The sequence below is a fragment of the Pezoporus occidentalis genome, unplaced genomic scaffold, assembly GCF_034315485.1.
Source record: "Pezoporus occidentalis ecotype Australia unplaced genomic scaffold, CSIRO_AGI_Poc_V1 ctg117, whole genome shotgun sequence".
NCBI classification, from domain to species: Eukaryota; Metazoa; Chordata; class Aves; order Psittaciformes; family Psittacidae; genus Pezoporus; species Pezoporus occidentalis.
In genome coordinates this window covers 775,806-785,056 of record NW_026912961.1, presented here as the reverse complement: position 1 = coordinate 785,056, position 9,251 = coordinate 775,806, and positions in this window count along the sequence as shown.

Genomic DNA, 9,251 nt, shown 5'->3' with positions numbered 1-9,251 from the left:
ATTTCATAAGATATTTAATGTAACACCCAAGAGAGTCACTCAGCTCCTATCTTTTATTTTACAAAACTCAGTATGTTTTTATTGCCCTAGAAAGAACTTCAGGAGTTTAATGGATGTTCTTTGTTTTCAGGCCAATACCATCTAAGTGCAGTGGCTTTAAGAAATGGTTATTTCCCATTTTGAACAAATGCATGAACTAATTCCTGTGACAGCAGAGAAAATAAAATTGGTAGAAATAATATGGCTAGCCTGTCTTGTTCTGCTTGGTCATAGTGATGATTCACTCTTTCTCTCTTCTTTCTTGTCCTGGGTTCAGCAGTAGCAGTCATGTTTCTCCTTCGTGGTAGCTGGTGCAGTGCTGTGTTTTGACTTCCAGCCTGGGAACAATGTTGGTGAAACCGATGTTTTCGGTTGTTGCTAAGTGATATTTACCCTGACCAAGGACTTTGTGAGGCTCATGCTCTGCCAGAGAGGAGGGGAAGCCGGGAGGAAGCAGAGACGGGGCGCCTGACCCGGGCTAGCCAAAGAGGTATTCCATACCACAGCACGTTATGCCGGGGGTGGGGGATAACTGGGAGTTACCCGGAAGGACGCGGGCTTCCAGGTGGGACTCGTTTCTTGGCCGGTGGTATTGTATTCTCTTCCCTTGTTATTTTCCCTTATCATTGTTGTCGTTGGTAGTAGCGGTGGTGATTTGTGTTGTACATTGGTTGCTGGACTGTTCTTGTCTCAACCCGTGGGAGTTGCACCCTTTCGATCCTCCTCCCAGTTCCTCCGGGAGCAGGGAAGGAGAGAGCCCCCAGCAGGGGGGGGAGGTCGATTGGTCTCAGCCCAGCACCACTCACTGGGAGTGAGTGAACAAGCTGTCTGGCTAGGGTTTAAACCACAACATTTTCCTCTCTGTTCAATACTTGGCACTATGGTAGATTATCTTTTCACAGCGAAACTGTTAACAAAAGCATTTCCTCTTTCACAGGAGCTTCAGGGCCAAATGGAAACAATAGCTTGACCAAAATTTTAAGGCCAAGCACTTACACTGCAGTTATCCTTCTACACAGTATTGCTTTCTGTGTTCCTACACAAGAGCAAATTGCAGCACCACCTTCTCTGTGTTTACCTGCCAAAGCAGATGGCAAATAAGCACCACATCAATCTCACTCCTTTGCTCACTTGGTTGGTGGACCTGGTTTGGAGCCAAACCCCTGTTTCCTGATCCTACTGCAACTGGCAGGAAGGGAGGAAGTGGAGCCTAGTGAGAATTGTGTGCACCTGAAGTTCCTTTCTCCAACTTGAGAACACAGCAGTAAGCATAAGCAAAACAAATCACTTGCTGTCAGGGTCTGAAGGAATTTACTTTCTCCTGAGGCAGCACCTTCTCAGTAGTGCAGGCAGCATGACCTGGTGAGCACAAAGAGGAAGGCCAGCCACACAGCACTGCTCTGTGTGAGCACAGTAACTCCTAAAATTGTTTTTCTTAGAAAAACATATTTGGGAAGGATTGTTTTAAGTGACATTTCCTTATTTTCTGTGCTATTGCAAAACAAAGCCTTTTTGTTATTAAAACTGCATAATTGTCAGCAAACTTAGTGGGTGCTAATGCCTGTACAGGCACCTAGAACAAAGTGGTTCCTAACACGGAGTACTCAGTACAAAAGGAGACAATCCTTCCCCTGTGACACACGCTGGAGATAGTGGCACCACTTCTGCAGTCCTTCTCTTCACTGAGGTGAAAAGTGAAAGGGCAGGCCCCATGCTGAGAGTGTTGTTTGCAGGGTTTTTTTATGAACAAGTCACAGAGAAACAAAGATTGTGATTCATGGAGGTTGCTATGATACCTGAATCACATAGACTCAGTGTCATTCACAGGAGTGCAATCCCTGAATGTACAGTAGAATTTCCTTCTGCAGCCAGCAGGCAGACACAACTGGAGCACTTACACCACTGTATGTATTAAAACTCACCAGGCTAATAATATGTTCTTTTGCTGACCCCTAAACAGCACTCAACACTGCAGTAATGTAGCTACACTATATAGGGTGGATTATATTGTTAATTTGGAGCTAAAAATAAGAATGAGCATCCCATTTCTCTTCTCCTTTCTACCAGGGTAAAGATGCAATGAATCCCCCTCCATTTGAAATGGTGAGGGGCAAGTGCAGCAGTGGTGGGCAAGTGCACCACCATAACAGCATTCAGGTTTTGGGTTGCCTTGTCATCCAAGAGGAATGACAGCTATGTAAGGCAAATTAAATTATAACTTTTTGTTGTATACAAGAAGTGGATGGTGCTTCCTAACCCTTCCTAACCTTGCTGCTGGTCTACTTCCAGTTCCAACAGCTCGAAAAACATTTATGAGAAATTCCTATGACGTTTAATAGGTAATTACAAGCTTTCTGTAAAATACTTAGAACAGCCTTGTGAGTGCTGCAGCACTCTCATGGGGATGTAACTCTCTATTCAAACCTATTAGCTGCTAAATTTCTATGTAATCTTACTGATTTCTTCCCTGTTTAATTCAATACGGCTTTTCCATAGGAAAAAAAAAACCTTTACTGCAGCCTACACAGATACAAGGCAAAGTAAATCTGTATTGTTTAACAGGCGGTAAATTGCTACTTTTCTGTTCTGTTATATATAAGGTGGGAAGTCTCTGCTGCATAAATTCCAAGCATTTGATGTGCAACAAAAATCAGTTCATACTAAACACAGCTTGCTTCAAAAATGTATCATTGTAAGTTCGGTTTAACTAACAGCAAACTAAAAGTACCTCAGTATTCACAGAGGTCTCTCCAATAAACATCAGCCTTAGAACACAGATGATAGATTCATGCCTGCCACAGAATTATTGCTTAGGGTAAAGTAATAGCACAGGTGAATTCTGCTTCCACTGCTTAGTATTAAAAAAAAACACCAAAACCAACTAACCAACCAAAAAAAAATAGAAAAACAAACAAAAAAAAACAAAACAAAAAAAAAAAACCAAAACCCCTAAAACAACCAAACAAAAAGTGAAGTTACTTTCCAAACAGGAAAAGTATGTTCATTTTAAGCTCCATTAGCAACACAAAAGAATAGAAGCTGACACCCTGCTGCCAATGGTGGCAGTGCCAGGGCTCCAGTTTACTTCAGAGGGGACAAGGCTTCTGCCAGAAGGCTGCCAGCAGGAAAATTCATAGTGCTTGTGTGAGAACAAGAAAAGCAAATAAAGCAGATGTCAGGCCAAAACGGTGCATGGGATTGCCCCTGTTCTTTATGCAGCAAGAGTTCCAAGACCAATTTCTGCTTCTTTGGTGTCATGAATATCTAATTGTCACTCTCCATCCAGATAAAAGTGCTGCAGTTTCTGTGAGCAGTAATTATGTGGTGAAAGCTTTCTCTGCTGGACAGAGTCCTTTGATTGCAAATTCATAATTTATAGGCAAGACACTTGAGGAGAGAAGCAAAAATTGGTCTCAGAAAATTTCTCAGCACCACTGCTCCTTACAGACAGTTCTGTCACATCTAAATATGCCCTAAGAAGACTTCCCTCTTTCCCCCATCTTCTTAACTCAGGACACCCAACATAAGTGAAGGTTTGTTTGCAGCCTCATCTCTGTTTTTTTTTTTTTCCTTCTGTCAGAATGGTTCTCTTTTGTTTCTTTCTTTTTTTAATTTTGAGTTTGGATTCTGTTTTGTGAAAACGAGTCATACAGAGAGAAATTGCTTTGTTTTATTCAATGCCTCTTGCTGTAAGCATGCTGCCTTTCTTCAGTAAATTTGACTATTGAAGTTACTGATGTTCCCAGAGGTTTTTACGCATGGAGCTCAGGGTTTCTCACAACAAGAGTTCTCTTTGGCAAGTTCCATGTCAGAAACAAGGTGTGAAAAAGTTCATTTTAATATCTTATGAAAAGCATGGAGATATGAAAAACATGTGATTAATATAATGAAAAAAAATATAATTATACCTGGTGTAGAGATAAAATAGTGTGTAATTGAAATGAACATCATGTCTGAGCAGAGAAACTGCAAATGTGATTACCATAATGCAAGTGTTAGGAAATGGGGTGGGATTAAGCCTAAAAGAACAAAATGAAGATGTCTTGAGGGGAAACAGGAGCAGATCTTGGGTACAGGCTAATCCTTGGCTCATCTAGCTAGCAATTTACAGTTCTAATTTAAACCCTGAAGAGGAAAAGAAACTCAGATCTGGTCAATATTCCTTGTACCAGCAGCTTGTCTCCAGTAGACTTAAACTGGTGATCCCAGGGGTCTGGAAGGCAATACAGGCACTGAGCCACACAGTATTCATCTGGCTCCTGGATTTCTTTTTTGGCCTTCTGACAAAAAGCCTTACTTCTCCTGTAGAGGGGCAATTAGCACTGCTCCTTCATTTAATGCTACTGCAGAGCTTAAACCTTTCTCACACAGTAAATGCAGAAGATTGCCTCCCCGAGCACCTATTCACCAGCCCAAGCCATTGCAGTTCCCAGAGTGAAACGCTGCTGGCAGAGTGTCTTGCAATGGCCATCAAAACCCACTTCAGTGGCTTTAAATAAAAGTAATTGTTTTCCTTAATTCTTTGTCTATATGGAATAGAAAATGTTGAGGACCAAATCCTGATTTCAGTTACATCTTGTTAAATCTGGAGGAGTAGTTTAATAGCTGTAAATGGAATGTAAACTCTAAGTGGCCTGTAGACTGAACATCAAGAACACCACAAGGGTTTTTGCTGTGACTTCCCTGCAACAGTCAATAACGCTAACACAACAATACTTTATTTAATTTAGGGGAAATGTCTATGAACCACAGACATTTACTCTTCTTTGCTTACAAATATATCAGTAATAATACAAATGAATGAATACAAAAAAAGAGGAGAAAAGGTTTGCTAATTTTTTTTTCTGCATTTGTGATACTTTTGTATTGAACCCTATTTTTCAGGGAAAAAAAAAAAAATCTGTTCTTTGTTGCCATAGCAATAGATTCCCAGGGTGAAATTATATCATACTGCCTTTCTTCTAGGTTTCTGCAATGTGCAATCACCACCCACTCTCCTTCATTACCATCAATAATCAGCAAACCATCCCCACCCCCAGCCTCTATTCATCTGCATGTTTTGGGGTGGAGGACATAATAGTTATTGTTTTGACAGGGGTAGAGAAGCTGAGGAAGCACGGGATGTGCTGTCTGAAATGTCTGCAGTCTGGTCCCCTCTGATGATGCCTGTGAGTGCCTGTCCATCCACAGTCCTGTACCTCTTCTGCACACCCACTGACTGCCAGTGTCAGCTCCACAACACTGCGTTATGATCAACTGGGAGGGGTGGGAGCAAGCACCTACACTAGCCTAGTATTGCCAAAGCAAAACCCTGATTTCCTGAGGTAAAATGCTATGGCATTAACGCAGTGTGCCACCTCGCTTCTGCACCACAACAACTTCAAAATTAGCACCTCCATAGCAGATCAACAGGCTGAGCACAGCTGGCAGAACATGTACCACGATCTGAAGGCTACAATAAAAAAAGCCCAAAACAAAACAAAATCCTGTCCTCCACGTAATGAAGCAATATACAATTACCACTCTCCTATTGAGTGTCTGAGTACTCTGTATGAGTATTTCTCCAAGGTGGATTCACACATGGTTTTTTAACACTAAATCCCCCAAATCAAAGGAAGAGTTTCAGTTAAACATTTAATTAATAGTAATTATGGACCCTTTTTTGAGTTATCCTAGTTCCATTAGTTTAGAGGACTGAGACAATTTATTATATCAATTTACACCATCTGAAGAACTAGCCCTGAATAACTTTTTGTCATTTAATATTACTGAATATCTTTCACTTTATTTGAAATAGAGACTAGGATTCCCTAGTGTTTCTTCATGTTCTCACTACTTAGCAGAAAAACAACACAATGCAGATTTACAATGCATTGAAGGGACATGAGCTTCTTCCCTCCTTCTCCTCCAGTCCCAATCCTTTCCCATTAGCACTGGTTTCACTCCAAAATCAGAGGTCCTGGTCATATGGCTGAGCCACCAACCTGCATACCTCCCTCACCTAGATTCAGGGCTGCCTCTCCCCCTGAGTAACATTCACCAGGTTTTCAATAATAATTTCTAGGTTTTAATCTGAAACTCTTAGTAAGTCTTTATTGTTCTTTCACACATCCTGACTACATTTTTATCCCACTGGACAGCTTGCAATTTTATTTTATTTTTTCTCCTAAATACCGGTATTCTTTTGCAGAATAAAAAATGCTTTTCTGAATAAAAATACGTTTCTACTTGGCTAATGAGAATGTACTGTAAAAGTGCTTTGCATTTAAGTATAATGCATTAGGTCTTTGCAAGAGCATAGCTGAAAGTCAAAAGAAAAAAAGAGCTGCATGAGAACTTTTTCTCCTTGCCTGTCAGTTTAATTCGCTGTTAAATATGGTTTCAGGTACAAGACATTGTTAATGCATGCCTTTGTTAATTCAGTCACAAGAAGGTTTGAGTGCTTACTTCCCATTTAGTAATTCTTTCTGGATACAATAATATGTTTTTAAGCAATATGCATGTAAGTGATGTACCATTTTTGTAATGTGATTGTGAATGAATCATGATGCTACTTTTATGCCAATAATACCAAAGTAACATTCTGTACTTTAATGATGGACAAACCCATGCCAGTCCCTTCCTCTTGATGTCAGGAGAGGAGTCTGGATGTGAAAAGCAGCCCATTTATTTAAGCACATAATTAAGAATGTCACCTTTCGATCTACAGAGTGCTGCGTTCTCGGATGCTCACCAAGCAGAGTGATTACAAACTCTCCAGCCTGTACCTAGGCAAACAGTGGTTTATTCCACCAGAATCAGACTTCACAATGCTATGTCTATCATCTAGACCTCTGGATCTGCTTTGCCAAGTCGCGGTTACAGATTTCTGCAAGAATTCTCTTTCCTAATGGGAAACTGTGACAGTGACTAATAAAAAATACATTGTTCCTGGCAATGACAGCAATACTTGTCACACCTGTTCTATTTGTAACTGATAAGCCTCTAGGGTATTTGGAGAAGGAAGATCTTTGACTCAGGATTTAAAATCCTACTGGGACAGTTGAGTGTGTACATATACATATGCTTTCACTCTGAAAATTGCACAGAAAGAAAATTATCACGAAATCATATAAAAAATCATCCATCCATCCTGGTAGCTGAACTCATTAAGCAACTTGTTTAGCTTTATCTGTGATACAATAATAAATCAGTTAAGGAGATACAATACTCAATTAATTAAAGGCATGCTGGGAGGGATTATTTCAGTTGAGGAAGATGGATTCTGCCCCCTTTTAATACACTCCACCTCATTGAGATGGGAGGTGCTTAATGGTGGCCCTCCACATCACAGCTGCTATTGTAGCCATCCCTAGCAAGGTGGAACATACGTAGTTTGCATTATTTGAACTAACGATGCAAAGAGGACAAATAAAGGGATTAGGAGGGCCGTGAAACCAAAATTCTGCAGGCGGTGGCTGGGCATAACAACCATTACTGTTTACACCTTGTGAACTTTGTGATAAACCTCAGAAACTGGCATTTTAATAGCACAGATTTTCCCTATACCACAGGCAACTTCAACTGACTGGATTACAGCACTTGAACAGCACACAGTATCTCTTAATCAGCCAGCCAAGATTAAATGTCACTTACACTAAAGAAGCCTCTTGTACTTTTTTCCATATTCCTACCTAGCTCTCTGCACAGCACACACACAAAAGCACTTTGCAGTGTGTCATACATAGTACCTGAGAAAATTAATCACATGCAGAGGAAACTCAGTGCAAACTTCAAATTTCTCTCCTCAGAAATTACAGCACAAATGATTCATTGCCTGCTGAACACGTAGGGAAGATAGGCAGAGGGAATGTATGGGCATGAAACATGCCAAACATGATTACTCTGTCTCCCAAACATCTAGATGACAACTCCATGGAGACATATTTGTTGTATATTCATGCTTAGGGATGTTTTGCTTTCAGAAATGCCCAAATACACTGAGCAAATGCTGCAAAACAGTCAAACAGACTTTTTTTTTGTATGTTAATGATTTCACACATAGGCATTTCACCAACAGCTGGAGAGTGCTTACTCTCTTCACACTCCCCTGTAGCTAGTCAGGGTGCCAGGCAGCTGGTAAATTCATCATACCCCATGATGTTTAAACTGCTGCCCCTGGTTCCCCAGGACTATGAGGAACCTGTATCATGTACTAAACCAACAAAAGAAATCTCCCACATTTTTACCTTTAAATATCGCTTGCTGTATCTGTCCTGGTTTAGCAGTAGTCAATTCTTGTGTTCTAAGCTATTCTACAACAAAAATATGTTTTAGGCACATTTTGCCAGTGCTAAGATAGTTTTGGATCAGCACAGTGTACTGATTTGAGATTCCCTTGGTAAATGCTCTTTAAGAACAAAAGATGCAATAATGCTAGCTGTAATAACAAGGTATTTAATGTGGACTCCACAGCAGTGTATCTGTCATGCCAGACCTACTGACACAGAAAAAAATCTGAGGCAGCAGTCAGAAACATTAATGACTTTACATCCAGATTTTCACAGTGCATCCTCAAAGGAAACACCATCACGTAGGTGTCTTGGCTCCTGGGAGCTGCCAGAGGCTGTCTTTGGGACTAACTGAAATAAGGAGTTAAGTGTTAGGATAGCACTTTTTTTTTCAGTCATCATCACTCACTTCAAGTGCAAGATTGTGCAAGTCAGACTAGTCCTACAGATGTTCTGTGTCCCCGGTTTAGTCATATTTAGCTAAAAAGAAAAAAAGGAAAGAATGCCAGCAATTAAGTACACATCCATGGCATTGGGGTTAAATCCTGTATCCAGCCTGCACTTCCAATGGCTTCTCTGTAAAATGATTACATTAAATACTACTTAGCATTTATTTCTAAGGATAAGGCTATGACCTCTGTATTACCATACTATGCCAAAGGAATTTGAACCCACAAATGGCTTTCCCAGGCAGTGAACCAAGGCCAAGTGTCAGCAAACAGATTTCCCTTCTAACAGATGACATCTGCAGGAAAGTGGTCTAAGAGGTCTTGCTGATTACAGCACCAAAAGCCACCATCACAAGCACTATCTCACCAACCTCCTCTGCCCTCCACATGGCTTTCCCTGAAGCTGGTTCTCATTCCTGGCAAGTGCAGTGAGTGTCTGTTCAGCACTGACGAGCATAATTGCTTAACAACACTCTCTGCTACAGAGGTGTAG